Below are 16,526 nucleotides of genomic sequence, written 5' to 3'. Positions count from 1 at the left end.
ATACAAGCTTGAGTCTTATGAAAACCATCTCAGATTTAATAAAACTATAAGACTGAGACGCTTAAACATTACATTTTTTACACTTCACCAGAAAACATTTTATGAAAAACAAGAGTACTGACTACAGGAAATATGAAGAAAAAGCACAGTGGTGATAAGCATAAAGAAAAGTCAGAGAGATGAGAAAGAAGGATTCTCCCACTTTGTATTCTCGTAATAAAAACCTTCAAGACTTGCTCTGAGAAAAAGTTAGTTGTCTGTCAGCTGCCAGTATCCACCACATCACGCACACACACAAGTCTCTCCACAACAGGTACAAGTATGACTCTGTCATTCTCCATGTTGGTGTGAATAACTTGAGATGTACCTCCCTGGACTATATGAACAGAGACATGATTGAGGTTTCAGTCCGTGTCCCGCGCATGTATGACCATAGCCCTAAGCAGCATTCTACCTTCACCAAGAATACCACCACAATACCAACAAAAAATAACGGACTTCCACAATTGGCTTAGCTTCTGGTGTCTTTCCAAGGGGATAAAGTATCTGCCTGCCTGAAATGACATGGTTGACAGGCCTTGATGCTTTGCCAGAGATGGCCTCCACCTCTCACCCCTGGGGTTCCGGATTCTGGCCAAGGCTCTTGCCTCCTCCAGTATGCATTTTTTAGGCTATGTCCCAAAGACAAATCTTCCAACATAAAAGATCTGTCAAAAAAGCAAACTGAAGGTCATGCTGCTAAACGCTAGGAGCCTTACCTGAATTTGCACTCTCTGGAGGTTCTCCTCACACCGAAAGATGCCACTGCATGTGCGGTCACAGAAACTTGGTTCAGGGCTGTGGACAGCACCCCTGCCTTACCAGGCTATACCTCATTCTACACTTTCTGACCACAAAACAAAGTCGGAAAGACTAAGGGTGTTAAGAGTCTCTATCTTCACTATGGACAGGCACACCTCCAGACTGGCTTGCCAGCATGACGCAGTGGAATTACTCCAGGTGAAACTGACAATTGGCAAGACCCCCATCCAAGTTATAGCCAGCTATAGACCCCCATCCAAGACTCAGGATACACTCCTTCTACCTGGACTTCCTTGACTACATCAAGGTACCACCTAACACCCTGAATCCTGGTGACTTCAACTACCCCACCATAGACTGGGTGAACTATTCCTGCACTAATGCACTCACCCAAAGATTCCTTGACATGATCAGTTCTAACACACTAGACCTGCTCGTTTCATCCCCCACAAGGGGAGATAACATTCTGGACTTGGTTCTCATCAACATGGGTGACCGCTGCACCACTCCCATAGTATGTTCTTCCCTGGTGAGATCAGATCACCAGTCTGTCTCATTTGAAGTTTCTAGCCCGCCCAACCCCCCCCCCCCCCGCCACGTAACCAGGCTAAAAAAATTCTCAAAAGGTGACCTACAATCTCCTAAAGGAGGATATCAGTAGCTTCACACACCCCCCCCCTCAGAGGATGCAAACAACTATGCTGAACAGTATGCCAATGCAATATACAAGCACCGGTACAACTGCATGGACGCAGCCATACCCAGCAGAACTAAAACCTGCTCCTCAAGGAAACACAAACCTGTCTGGAGGACATCCTCGATCAACAGGCTTTAAGGCTGAGGAGGGAGATCACTAGTGAAAAAATCCAAAGCCAATTATGCATTGAAACTAACCTCCGAAAAAAGGAAACCACAAAGCCTTCTTCGGCTACTAGTACTTAAGTGTACCACTTAACACTGATCCTGTTGACTTAGCCAACCTGCTAGTTGAAAGGTTCAGTGCAAACTTCACCCGCTATCACCCCCCACCCCCCAAAGGCCCATTCGACATGTCTGACACTTGTCCCGCACCGCACATCTCCATAGATCAAGTATTAAAGGCCCTATCCAAGGCAAAGAACATGGCTTGTATGGGACCTGATAGTATCCAAGGCTGTATTTTGCACCATCTCCAACAAGAACTAGCTTCATCAATGAGCACCCTATTTACACCCTAATTACAGGCTTCATTCCAACACAGTGAAGAACTGCCATTGTCATCCCCTTGCACAAAGGTGATGCCACTACTGACCCAGGAAACTATTGCCCCATTAACTTGACAAGTCTGCATCTGTAAAGCCATGGAGCGTATTATTATGGATCTCATAAACAAGGACATAGGCAATCTCCAAGCACACGATCCCGCCCAATTCGTCAGGGGCTGATCTTGTCTGTTGAATCTGGTTGACTTCTTTGAGACTGTCACCAAGGCTCTGAATGAGGGAAAGTCAGCTTACCTTGACTTGGTCAAGGCCTTTGACACAATCCCCTACTCGGGCATCATTGAAAAGCTAACTCAACTTGGTGTAAATCCGTATCTCATCAGGTGGTTGGCCAAATGACTCACCGAAAGGAGTCACAAGGTCAAAACAGGTGCCACCACCATACCTCTCAACCTGGAAATATCAAAAATCTGGACAAGGCACATTAAAAATAGGTACAAATCTGTACACTGTTTAACGTATAATTTGCATACATAATTATGTAACCCCACCCACTCCAATAGAATCATGGGATACCAACTTTCAAACGCAAACTGAAGAACAGACAGCCAAAATATGGCACCAGAGTCCCCCTGCAGCCATTCCAATCATATATATATATATATATATATATATATATATATATATATATATATATATATATATATATATATATATATATATATATATATATAGTACAAGTTCATTATATATCCTTATGATGCATCATGTCTAGTTCATGAATCATGACAGAAAAAAATCCTTTGAACTAAGCCACTTATCTAAATCTACTCCACAAATGCATAAAATCATTCCTTACATATGCATCTTTCAAGTAAATATATATGTGTTGAAATAACTTTGAGTCTAGTTAAAAAAAAAAAATCTGAAGGCAAGCTTTAGTTTTCAAGGGACAAAACAAAGTATGTGTTGCTTCAGCCTTGTTAAGGAAGTTATGAAAACGACATACAATGCTGTCACCTCATTCGCCTAAATGAAATTAGATATATCTCATTGAAAAGCTGGGTCAAGTGCAACACATCCCTTTATTACCAAAATAAATAGAATCTGTTTTACATAACGTTAAGGTGCATTGTACTTTTCTACAAAATTTAGATAAAATTGCGTATTTCCACCTAACCTACCACAATGTTTTCGAACGTTTATGTTCCTTTATGACACGCATGAAAAAAAAAAGCATATTTAACCCCGTTGTATACACATTAAAACAACTTAAACAGAAAAAGTGTGTTAAACATTACAGATGTGCTAAGCAAAACGAGCCTTTAAGCTCGTAAGGATACAGTGCTAATGTAAACATGCTTTCTTTTTCATGGTTGCTGTTGGAAGGCACGCTTCCTCTATGATAATCAAAATGAGACAAAACACTTCAACCATTCAAATCGCTTTTAACAAAGGTCTTTCATTATGAGTTGAAAAGTTACAAGTGTTATCTCTCTGTTATGCAGAAATACCTAATATACTACCACCTAACCAGTACAGGTTTCTCTTTTCAAACTAATTCGCCTTTCCTACATTAGCATTTAGTGAATGGAAGTTATTCCACTATCGTCAAGCGCATTGCCACATCTGTACTACTAAAAAGCTGCAGGTATATGCAGAACACCAATGTTAAACAGCTCATGTATTTACACATTTGCAGGACATCTAAACTGCTGCTATTTTATTAAACCGAAATACCCAAACATTTAGAAAAGGTGACAGCTTGAATAACCTTGTGATGTTAGAAGTTCATTCTATTAAATTTAGTCTCAGTTTTAATTAAATAATGTCTTATACCACGTCAATATTCAGTCATACTGCTCTCCTCAAGCAGAACAGCATCAAGTAAAAAGAAAGCTGGCATTCTTAACGTAACCTGTATCATGAAACACACACACCATTTGCCGGCTTTAAACAGCAAAGTAACCTTCTGTTTGGCAACTGACACTCACTTTCAGCTGTGCAGTTGAAGAAATCTGAACAGCAGTCCAAGTTTGTTCGTTTAGTAGCAGCAGAGATTTCCTGCCTGAACGGCAGTGCATTCCGACTGGCTTAAAAAGTAAATGCATTGTAAATAAATCCTCCTGTGACAGACGCACAGCTTATGTTCTACCTGAACAGCAGTCCAGTATTCAAACAGACGCGCGGCATGTTGACGGAGCTGACGTCATTGCACACATGATGACGTCAGCTCCAAAAGCGTGAAAATCAAACAAGTAGATTTGAAAAATCGGAAATAATGGGGTGCCAATCGGGAATCATGGCACACCATTATTGGGACCTCAAAACTCGGTAAAAACTGAGTAATTCGGGACAGTTGAGAGGTCTGGCCACCACCTCCAACAGCAGACCTGTCACTAGTGGTGTTCCACATGGATCTGTCCTGGGACCCCTACTGTTTGGCATCTACTTCTCAGAGGTCCAAGCAAAGACAAAGGGCCTGTGGCTAACTATAAGTTGAGTGTTGTCACTGACTCCCCAAATGATGTTAACATACTGCAAGAGGGTCTCCCAGCAACAAATGACTGGTGCCAAAGTCATGGCCTTAAGTTAAATGCAAAAATTTTTTTATCATCATACCATTCGGCAAAAACACAGCCCCTACTGATTACTACATCAACGGCAACCCCTTAGCACACCACCTGTGGTAACAGACCTGGGTACTCAGGTTGACAACAATCTTGTATTCGACCATCATGTAGTGGCAGTTGTGAGAAAAGCCTTTTACTCAGTTCATCTCATACGTAAAGAAATTGCATCCACGAAAAAAGAAATTACCTCGCTGTACTCCTCCTTCATTAGGCTATAATTAAGTATAATGCCATGTTTGGTATGTACCTCTCCAAACACCTACACCAACTGGAAAGACCACAGAAATACCTCACAAAGAGAATCCACAGCGTCCAACATCTGTCCTATGTGGACAGGCTCAAATCACCATTACTCTACTCAGTATCATAGAGATTGCTAAGAGGTGATCTGTGTCTTGCCTACAAAGCAATATCATACGCTGCCCTACAAGAGATGATCCATATCTGTAAGTCTAACTCCTCGCACATTACCTGCTCGAAAGGCCTAAATCTAATATGCAACATCAATAAAACCTGATGGAGAGACAGGTTTGTCTCCCAGAAGCTGCCCCATCTCTGGCATAGATTTCCCATACATGTCAAACCGAGTACCTTGCTGACTCTCTTCAAGCACAACCTTGATGAGTGGATGGAAAACCACAAATTTGTCCCAGGGGTTCCACCTGTGTCTCTCATTGACAGGGGTGACAGGTGCTGACTGAGGTTTGTTTTTGGGGATAAACTCTTGGCTAGACTTCTAAGAGCCCCAGGGCCATTAGCCTAGTAGCCTCTTATGATCCTATGTCTGAATCTGAATGCAGTACTGTAGATAAGCCTGCTGTACCTTGAACAAAACAGGCTTTAACCCTCGGAGAACTTTCCACTAGCATTCAATGCACTTCTATCGCCGATTATAAACTTTCACTAAGCAGGACTTTAATACTGTTCAACAGAGAGCCGCACATCAGCAGAAACCTAATGGGCACACTTCCAGACCAACATATATTACGACGTTTAAGAGTGAAGGTTTGAATATGTGTCTGCAGGTTGCATTTACTAAGAGAGACAGAAAACACAGGATGATGTTTTTGCCTAATGAAAGGCTATTAACTGATATGCAGCAAGATACTACGAGAAAATTTTCCAGAAAATGCATTAAAGTCCACTGCTTAATTGTCTGATTAGTCTGATCATCATAGCTGCAGATCATGAAGTGCGCACAAAAACTGTGTTCTGGGCAGAATGTCATAATTTACTGTTAACAGTGATCTGCTTTAATATACATCTATAAGACTTACTGCTAAGATACTTATGTTAGGGCTAGCCACTTGGCTCAAGTTAATATGGTCACATTGACTAATGCTGATGTGACATCCAGGCCCCATGTTACAAACAACGGGAAAGGTAGGTGATGACAACTAAGATTTCCATTTTAATGCCAGCATATTAATATCAAAGAAGGAAAAGGAAACAAAAATAAAGAAATGTACCTCCCATTTCCGTTCATCTGTGAGGGAGCACTCCTCAGTGGACGGACAGCTGGAATCTCCTTTGTTTTTTTAACTCTGTTCAGCTTCCAGGCTCAGTGGCTCAAGTTCTTCCTGCCAGTGCACAAAAACACCAGGAACTTGGATGCATTATATTTGGCAAATTTCCAGGGAACTCCAAAGCATCTTCTGGCTGGAGGGGATTCCAAAGCATGGAAAGATTACGGATAATCACTAAGGACCACCCCACGAAGACCCGGCTTAACAAATACAGAACGCACACCAAGGGGAACAGAGTCTGGAAAATGGGTACCTTAGGGCTGCATTCTAAGTACTAAAGATTGAGTTTTTCATGCAAATTCAAAGCCTTTTGCTAGGACTGATGCAAGCATCTGTAGCAAGGTGTGAGGCAGGAGAAACCATTCTTTCTAATGCTGTCTATCAAACGGATCTTATTCATTCCTTATCTCTTCCCTTTCCTGCCTTTATCATTTGTACATGTATGGAAATAATGGAAAGAAATCCAGACAAATCCTCATGGAAATCCCTTTGGATGTAGCATACACCCGTAGTAAGACAAATAGCTGGTACATGAAGGAACGTGCTAATTTAATTTGCAAATGATTGGAAACATTATTTATATATACACACACACACACACACACATATATATATATATATATATATATATATATATATATATATATATATATATATACACACATACATACACACACATACACATACACACACATATCCAAAGGTCAGTTGTCAATCTCCTCTCCGGTCCAGCTGGTGAATCTGGGAATCTTGAGGCAATGTTACAACTGCCTCATGTACACAGACAACCCTCTCTCCTCCCAACAAATTCCAACACATGTGAGAGATGCAACCATATAGCCATACTGGAGGCTCTCTACTCTCAACTCAGCACTGGCATAACAGGAGGAGAAGGAAAAACCACTCACTACATACAATTCCCACACTAACCTACCCTACACAGCAACCAAACACATAATCACACAAAACAAAACACGAAGGTTCTAAATAAAAAGAAAGATCAAGCAGCAAGAGACTCCAAAGCAGACACCCAAGCTAAGCTCTCAAGCTCTCACATTCATACACAGAGAACCAGGAAGGAAACCATCACTACAATTCCAGTCTCATCCAGACCACCCACACGACAGAAAACCAAACACATAATCACACAACAACAACACCTGGTTCTTAATAAAGATCTGTCAAGCAGCAGAGACTCCAAAGCAGACACCCAAGCAACCGCTACCCCCAAAACAAAACACATGCAACACATAGCTCACAAAGCCAGTGTGCCGAACAGTCCCAGCCCTTAAGGCTAAACAACACACCTGATACACTTGTAATAGGTGACTCTATCGTCAGGCACACTGGCGTCCTGCTCACCAGGCTGAACAAGGAGAAGGTCATGGTGAGCTGCCTGTCAGCTAGATCCGCCACATAAACACAAGTACTCAGGGCGCCTAGATCGCCACATAACACAAGTACTCAGGTCACTCCACGGCAAGAACAAATATGACTCAGTCATTGTCCATGCTGGTGTGAATGACCTCCCTGGACTACATGAAGAGAGAGAGGAGCTCTGAGCATGTAGCCCAGGCGACCCTGACCTTGAGTAGCATCTTACCTCACCAAGAATGATGCCACAATATGAAGACAAGATGACCAATTTCAACAACTGGCTTAAGTATTGGTGTCATTCAAAGGGGATCCAATGCCTGTCTGCCTGGGATGACATGCTCGACAAGCCATGATGCTTCACTAGGGACGGCTTGCACCTGTCACCCTGGCTTTCGAATATTGGCAAAGGCTCTTGCCACCCCATAGTGCCTTTTTAGGCAAGGCTCAAAAGACAAACCCACCTCCATAGGTATCACAAGGGATAAGAAACTAAGAGTAATGCTACTCAACGCCAGAAGTCTAAACCTCAAGATGCACGAACTCTCCTTAGCATGGAGAACATCGATATCTGTGCAGTAACAGAAACCTGGTTCAAGGCTCCCGAGAGCACCCCAGCACTACCAGGTTATACCTCATACCATGTTTTCAGCCCCAAAACTTAGACCGAACCACAAAAGAAGGGGAGTATCAATATTCACAAAGATACCCACACCTCCAGGTTGGTGGCACAGCACGAAGCATCAGAGACTATCCATGTGCAACTAACAGTGGGTAAAACTGCCTTCCAGTTTATAGTCTGCTACAGACCACCCTCCCAAACCCAGGAACCCCACTCGGCCTTCCTGAGAACACTGGAAAATATGAAGGTCTCTCCAAACACCATTATATTGGGCGACTTCAACTACCCTAACATAGACTGGGAGCATTTCTCTAGCTCCAACAACCTAGCCCAAAGGTTCCTAGAATTTATAAACTCAAATGCTATGGAACAACTTGTTGCTACTCCCACAAAAGGGGAAAACATACTGGACCTGATCACCACCAACATGGGGACTCTATGCTCCAGACCAGAAGTGTATCCCTCACTGGCAAGATCAGACCATAAACTAATCTCACTAGATATTCACATCCCGACCCCATCCCCTGCCCAGAAAACCACAGTGAAAAACTTCTCTAAAGCAAATTTCACACTCCTCAAAACCGAGGTGGAATCCTTCAGCCGGGGGCCTGTGGAAAATACGGCCCAGACCGCAGAATCCTTTATAAACGCATTCTATGAACACCTTCAGGAATGCATGGATCATGTAATCCCAAATAAAACCAAGACCCAATCCTCCAAAGTTAGGCGTCCTGTCTGGTGGACCCCAGCCATAAACAAACTATACAATAGGAGGAAGAAGATACTACATGATAGAGCAAAATCCCAAAAAGGGAAGGCATCTCTGATCAGTATTAGCAAAAAACTACGGGCACTCATAAAATCGTCTAAGGCCAGCTTCGAGAGAAAAATTGCACAGGACACTAAGGATAATCACAAAGCTTTCTTTAGTTATGTTAGGAACCTGGGTGGGAATTCCCAGATATGCTCAGAATTGGTCCAAAATGACAAAAAATACACCGAACCCACAGACATTGCCAACATCCTAGCTGACAGGTTCAGCGCAAACTTCTCCCCCCCCCCCTTCCCACCAAAACGCCAAATATCTTTCCCCGCCGAGTGCTGCCCCCCTGACATCTCAGATGCTCAGGTAAGAGCCGCCCTCTCCAAAGCAAAAGACACAGCATCAATGGGACCAGACGATGTCCCGGGCCGCATCCTACATGAACTCCAAGAAGAACTAAACCCAAACATAAAACTACTGTTCAGTCTCAGCCTTACTACAGGATATGTACCCAAAGAGTGGCGTACAGCAACAGTGGTCCCTCTCCACAAAGGTGGTGCCTCAACGGATCCTGGAAACTATCGCCCCATAAGCTTGACTAGCTTGGTCTGCAAAGCTATGGAAAGGATCATCATGGACCTCATAAATAAAGATATTGGGGACCTACAGACACTGGATCCTACCCAATTCGGCTTTGTTAAGGGCAGATCCTGCCTCTTAAACCTGGTTGATTTCTTTGAAACAGTCACCAAGGCCATTGACTAGGGGAAGGTGGTCCACACAGCCTACCTGGACCTTGCAAAAGCCTTTGATACAATACCCCACTCGGGCATTTTAGATAAGCTCACCAGCTTAAATATAAACCCCTATGTCACTAGATGGGTTGCAAACTGGCTCAAGGACAGAACCCACATGGTTAGAATTGCTGGAGCCATGTCAGACTCCAAACCAGTTACAAGTGGCGTCCCACAAGGCTCAGTCCTGGGACCTCTCTTGTTCGGTATATATTTCTCGGAGGTACAGGCTAACACGGAAGGACTGTGGCTGTCCAAGTACGCAGATGACTGCAAACTGGGCACCATAATAGACTCTCCAGCTGACACAAGCATCCTACAAAAGGGCCTCATAGAAACAGACAACTGGTGCCAGAACCATGGCCTCAAGCTAAATGCCAAAAAGTGTATAGTCATCCCCTTTGGCAAAAACAAAGTGCCCACAAATTACCACATAGGTGGTAATCCATTAAGTAAGGAAGAAGTAATTAGGGACCTGGGGACCCAAGTTGATAGCAATCTCTCATTTGACAACCACGTGGCCAAAGTGGTTAGAAAAACATTTTATATAGCCCACCTAATCATGAAGGGATTCACATCTAGATCAGGGGAGGTCATCGTGCCTCTTTACTCATCCCTCATCAGGCCCATAATTGAGTACAATGCCCTTTTGGGATGCACCTTATAAGACACCTGAAGCAACTGGAAAGACCCCAAAAATACCTCACCAAGAGGATCAAAGGGCTCAAACAGATGCCATATGCTGCCCGGTTAAAGAAACTCCAGCTCTGCTCAGTGGCATACCGCCTGCTCAGAGGCGATCTGTGCCTGACGTATAAAGCCATGTCCAACCCGGAATTAATGGACATGCTGCACCTCAGAAAATCCAAATCCCATCGAGCTACGTGCTTGAGAGACTTGAACCTCAGCACTGAAATAAATAGGACATGCTGGAGGGACAGATTCATAACCCAGAGGCTCCCTTCACTCTGGAATAAAATCCCAGTCCAGGTTAGGCAGAGTCCTCATTGACTCTCTTCAAGAGGAATCTTGATGAGTGGATGGGAGATAGTAGGTTTACGGGTATCACTTCTGTGTCACTGTTAGACAGTGGCACAGTATACTAACCTCGAAAAAGGGCATAGCAAAATTCATTTAAAATGGGTGGCGAAAGCCAAACACTCTGGCTAGGCTTATAAATGCCCTAGGGCAGATAGCCCAGTATGAACCTATGAACCTATATATATATATATATATATATATATATATATATATATATATATATATATATATCAATAATAGATATATAGATATATAAACAGATATATTTTACACACACACTATACCACACATTTCTTTTCAAATAAGCCAAGTTTATTGAAAATCATTCATTCATTCACTTCCAGAATACTCATAATCCAATGCAGAATTGCGTGGAAACCAGAACCTATTCAGGCACTTAATGGGACACAAGGCAAAAAACTCACCCTGAACATGGTGCCAAACCACTGCAGGGCACATGCAATCACACTGTCTTTAACGGCATGCACACCTACTATGGGTAATTCTGAGGATCACCCATTCACCTTCAGCATGTCCTTGGGTTGCGAGGAAACATCCACATATAGACTCACGAAAAGCACCCAAACTGAGAAAGTATAGTTGTGTAAAATCTTACCAAAAATGTCGATGTCCTTCACATCACTCTGTTACAATACGCTTCACCTTAGGGATTTCCTGCCAAGGATAGCCTAACATCTGGCCAGTATACCAAAGCCTTTAGATCTTGTATGCACTGTCACTCAAATGCTCTGCATACAAGACATACGTCATAAAGGTGACATAAGGATGTAGTTATCCAGAACTGAAATGCCCCAGATGAAAACAGTCCCCATAAGACAAATGGGGCTATACACATCCAGAAGTAAGAAATACAGACGGAAAAGGAGACCAAAACAAAAAACAAAAGAAAAACAGTGGGTGGGGGAGGGACCGAATACTGCAACGGTGAAAAGGATATCTAATGTTATAGTAAGACTTTATAAAACTGTACTATGTTCTTCTATATCACTGTTGCAACATTCTTCACCTTAGGGAAGAGTACAAAAGCTCAAGAAAAGGATTAGGAGGTGGAAGGCTAGGAAAAGCCCTCAACAAACCCATGCATAAGGGCTCTAGCAAAACCTGCTCTGCCCCTAGAACTCATATCCAATTTATAATGATTAAAGTATGCAGTGAAGACCAAGTAGCAGCTTCAAAGATGGAACTGGTGTCCAACCCCTCGAAGAAAGCACCAGAGGAGGCAACAGCCCTAGTGGAGTGAGCTCTGACAGAAGTAGACAGACACTCGCCAAGAAAAGAACAAAAAGAAATGGCCTAAGATATCCAGACAGAGATGGTTTGCTTAGAAACAGCCAAACCCAATGTTCTGGGATGAAAGGAAACAAAAACTGATCAGACATATGAATGGTTTTAGTTTTATCTAAGTAATATTTAAGCTGTCTGTGCAAATCCAAGGTATGAAGGACCCTCTCACTAGCAGACTGAGGAGAAGAAAAAATGAAGGGAGCTGCACTGCCCGATTCACAAATAACTCCAACATCCTTGGGCATAAAAGGAGGATTAGTACGAAGGCACACCCTATACCTGTGAGAAACAAAAAAGGAAGGATGGCTATAAGGGCCTGAAGCTCAGAAATCCTCTAAGAAGAAGAGCCAACAACTAAACAGTCTTCCACGTACAATGTTGCAGAGAAGCTGAACCTGCAAACTGAAAAGGAGCCTGGGTCAATTTTTCTAAAACAAAACTGAGGTCACTGTTTGACCTCAAAGTGCAATCAAAAATAGCCTACAAACGGACCTTTACAGAGGAGCAGGCCATACAAAACTGGAGCAACTTGCATAAATAGGAGAAAAACAGAGGGATCCCCAATGAAAAAGGGAATCGGGTTATCAATGTGGCACCAGATAAAAAATCTCTTCCATTTGGACATGCAAGACTTTCTGGTTGCCGGTTTTCTAGTCCTATAAAATGCTGAGCAACATCCTCAGAAAAAGTGCGCTTAAAAGCGATCAAAACCCTATCACCCACAATGTCAGTTGAAGAGTAGACAAATGAGGATGAATGAATGACCCCTTGTCCTGTGTGAAGAGGTCGAACTGGTGACATAACTTGTGGCAATTGCCCTTGGCTAGATGCATTAAGAAGGGAAACCAGTGCTGTCTTGGCCAAAAGGGAGTCACTAGCAAGATTTTTGGAAAGTCCAGCTAAATATTTTGCAGGACTCTAGGAAGTAAGAGACAAGGAGGGAAGGCAAAGAGAAACATCCCTTCCAAGGAAAAGAAACGGTGTCCGCATTCCATGCCAGGTAGCATGACACTCTGCAATAGAAAAGAGGGAGCTGCCTGTTCAAATGGAAGGCAAAAAGATCTACCTGGAGAAATACCACACCGATGGACTATGTACAGACATATATCTCTGTGAAGCATTCATTCATAAGTTTGTGTTTTTGATCTGCTCTGCCACTAGATTGTGCACTCAAGGAATATATAATGTCTGAAGAGTTAACTGATAACCAAGAGCCAGATTCCAAGACTGAAAGCCAGCCTACACAGAAGGTAAGATTTTAGGCACCCTCTGCTTGTTGATATACCACATCACTGTGGTATTGTCTACATAAACCTTCACAGGGGCTAGAGAACATGTGGTGAAAAGCCTGAAGGGCCAGAATCAGACCTCTCATCTCTGATGTTGATATGACCTGACTTCTGATGGGGGGGGGGGGGCAGAGATCATGAACTTTCAGATGACCACAGGGAGCCCCCCACTCCATGTCTGAAGCATCAGTGAACAGTTCTTGAGAAAGGATCTGAGGCTGAAAGGGCAGACCTGGGTTGAGGGTAAGCTGCTAAATCCAATACTCAAATTCCCACTTTAAACAAGGAAGGACAGGCACTCTGAAATCCAGAAGATGGCAATGCTGAAGCCAAACTTTCTTGAGGTACCACTGAATCACAGACCTAAAGCAGATGCCCTACGCTGACCTCCTTAAAAAACTCCAGCTATACTCTGTCGCATATAGTCTACTCAGAGGCGATCTCTGCTTAACATACAAGGCCATGTCAAACCCAGAGCTGTTAGACATGCTACACTTAAAGAAATCCCAATCCCTCAGAGCCACACACTCCAGGGATCTAAACCTTGTCATCACAATAAACAAAACATGCTGGAGGGGATAGGTTCCTGACCCAGAGACTCCCCAGACTCTGGAATAGATTGTCCAAACATGTCAAGCAGAGTGCCTCTTTGGCCCTCTTCAAAAGGAACCTTGACGATTGGATGGGAGAAAGGAAATTCACCCCAGGGATCACGTCAGTCGCCCTGCTAGACAGGGGTCCAGGGAAGTAAATAGTGTGGGAAGAAATAGCTAGGGAATTGTTATGGCAAGGCTTGTATAGGCCCTAGGGCTGATAGCCTAGTACCAACCTATGAACCTACGTGCAGTCTGACCAGAGGACGCATTGGAATAGAAGAGGCCATGCATCCCAGGGCTTAAAAAAACAATCTGGCTAGAACAGCAGGCAGAGGAAGAAGAGGCTGAAAAAAAGAGGTCAAAGACAAAACTTTTGAGATGGAAGAAAGGTCAACATTGGTACTGTCTGAATCCTGCAACCTAGATGCACATGATCCCGATAGGGAGTCAGGACAAATTTCTGGAAGTTGACAGTGAACCCCAGACTCTGAAGAAGAGATACAGTGAACTTCAGATCCCGAAACAGACAACTTGGAGAAGGCGACTGAAGCAACAGGTCATCTAGAGAAGGAAAAATCTGACTGTCTTGGAGCCTGTAAAAGTCAATCACAGGAGCTAGGCATTTTGTGAATACCCTTGGGTCAGTAGTGAGGCCAAAGGTCAAAGCAGAAAACTGAAAATGAGAGGACAGCGCTATACCCAAGTGTAAGGACTGCAGCAATGTGAGATGAAGAACATCAGAGAAATATAAAAACTTCCTGAAAAGAGGGTGAACAGGAATATAAAGGTAAGCATCTTTCAGATCTAAGGACACCAGAAAACCCTGGGGTAGTAAAAGAGGAAACAGGGTAAGCATCCAAAAAGCTACGATCCTTGAGAAAGGTAGTGAGGAAAAAGTGATCCAGAATAGGTCTCCAGCTGCCCTTCTTTCGAGGACTCGGGAACATCCTGGAGTAAAATCTCTTTCCTACTTGGGAAGGAGGGATAGGTTGGAAAGCTCCCTGGTCCACCAGGACCCAAGGACCTCCGAGAAATGAGGAAGTTGTTCCAAAAGAGGTTGGGGAATCCCTGAAAAATAAGGAAGGGACTTCCACACCATGAAGTAACCCTGACAGATGATAGAACCCAAGAATCCAAGGTGATGAGATGCCAGTTGGGAAGACAGAGGGAGAACTGAAGGGACAAGGGAACCCAGTCGAGGGGTTCGAGGGGATGTCAAAGGGAAGCAGGCTTGTCAGATAAAGGAGGCTTCTGGGTCACAGTAGCCTGAGAAGACTTAGCAGGAGGAGCTCACTTACCACCCTTCCTCTGCCTTTAGTGGCCTGATAAGGCTGTCTGTGAACAAAAGCAGACCCAGTAGGATAATTCTTCTGGAACTTCAGGACAGGAGAGACAAAAATATGTCCAAGGTCCTGCAAAGCTTTACCTTTTTCTTGGAGACAAACACAGCAGCAGCAGTCCCAACAAGACTTTTATTATCCAAAGGAGCATCCAGCAACTTGGCCTTAATGTCCTCAGGAAAAGACTGTAGACGAAGCCAAGAGTGACACTACATGACAGACCCAAAGGCAGCACTTCTGGAAGAGGCATCACCTGCATCATAGCTGCACTTCATACAGTCATGAGCCACTTGAAAGGCAGAACTCAAAACAGACTTGCCTTCATAATCAGGAATTTCAGAAATAACCTGCCAAGCCCGGGCAATCAAAGCAAGGGCACATCTGATCAAGTGCGTCTGATAAATGATGGCCCATAACGCCAAAGTAGAGGCAGGATAAGCCTTCCTACCAATTCTCTCCATTGCCCTACTATCCTTATCTGAAGGCAGTAGCTTGGAAGAGATCAAAAGCTTAGAAAGCTTGTCAGAGGAGACGGACACCACAACAGGGTCAGCAGAAGGACCCAAATAAGAACTGACAAGACTCAAACCTTATAAAACCTATCAGGTTTCTTTGGCGCAGGAGGCTGAGAATCAGGAGACTCAGAAGTATCTAGAAAGGTATCTAACAAAGCAGCCAACACAGGAGGTACTGCAGAAGGTTTAGCAGTATCCACCTGAAACAGCTCATAATGCCATTTCTGATCAGACACTTAAGGATCCCACTGAAAGTATTTCATCATTCTAGCTACTGTGCCCCTAAAAGACAATTCCTCAAAAGACAACTCAGGATCAACGGACCCCTCTTCATCAGAACCATAAGCTAAAGGCGAAGGCATCTGGAAGTGTAAGACAAGGACCCTTCATCAGACTCTGAATTCTCATCTGAGAAATCTGGTTCCTTAGTACATTTGGAAGGATCCACCAGTAAGCCAAAGATCAGATTCCAAATCCTTTAATAGAAATATGAAAATACAAAGCTGCTCTAGTGCCTTGAGGCACTAGAGCAGCTTTCTATTTTTGTACTTGGTATTAAAGGATTTGGAATCGGATCTTTGGCTTAGTGTTGTATTCTTATTTTATCCCATTTTCTCATTGGTTGTGTTGGTAATATATTTGTAAGGAGTTGAAGTTCAAGGGGGAGTAGGCACAGAAAACCCTTGGGAAGGCTTCAGGGCCATTAAGGCATTAAACAAGCCCTG

General features: G+C 43.4%; 1 protein-coding gene across 1 annotated transcript in view; it reads right to left on the bottom strand.

Annotated features, from left to right (window-relative positions):
• Positions 1 to 16,526, bottom strand: part of INTS11 (integrator complex subunit 11) — a 519,827-nt gene that overhangs the window by 331,889 nt on the left and 171,412 nt on the right. The gene's annotated exons all lie outside the window — the stretch shown is intronic.

The sequence above is a fragment of the Protopterus annectens genome, chromosome 2.part1 (genome assembly GCF_019279795.1).
Source record: "Protopterus annectens isolate FY-2018-M chromosome 2.part1, PAN1.0, whole genome shotgun sequence".
NCBI lineage: Eukaryota > Metazoa > Chordata > Ceratodontiformes > Protopteridae > Protopterus > Protopterus annectens.
This window is presented reverse-complemented; position numbering and strand designations above follow the sequence as displayed.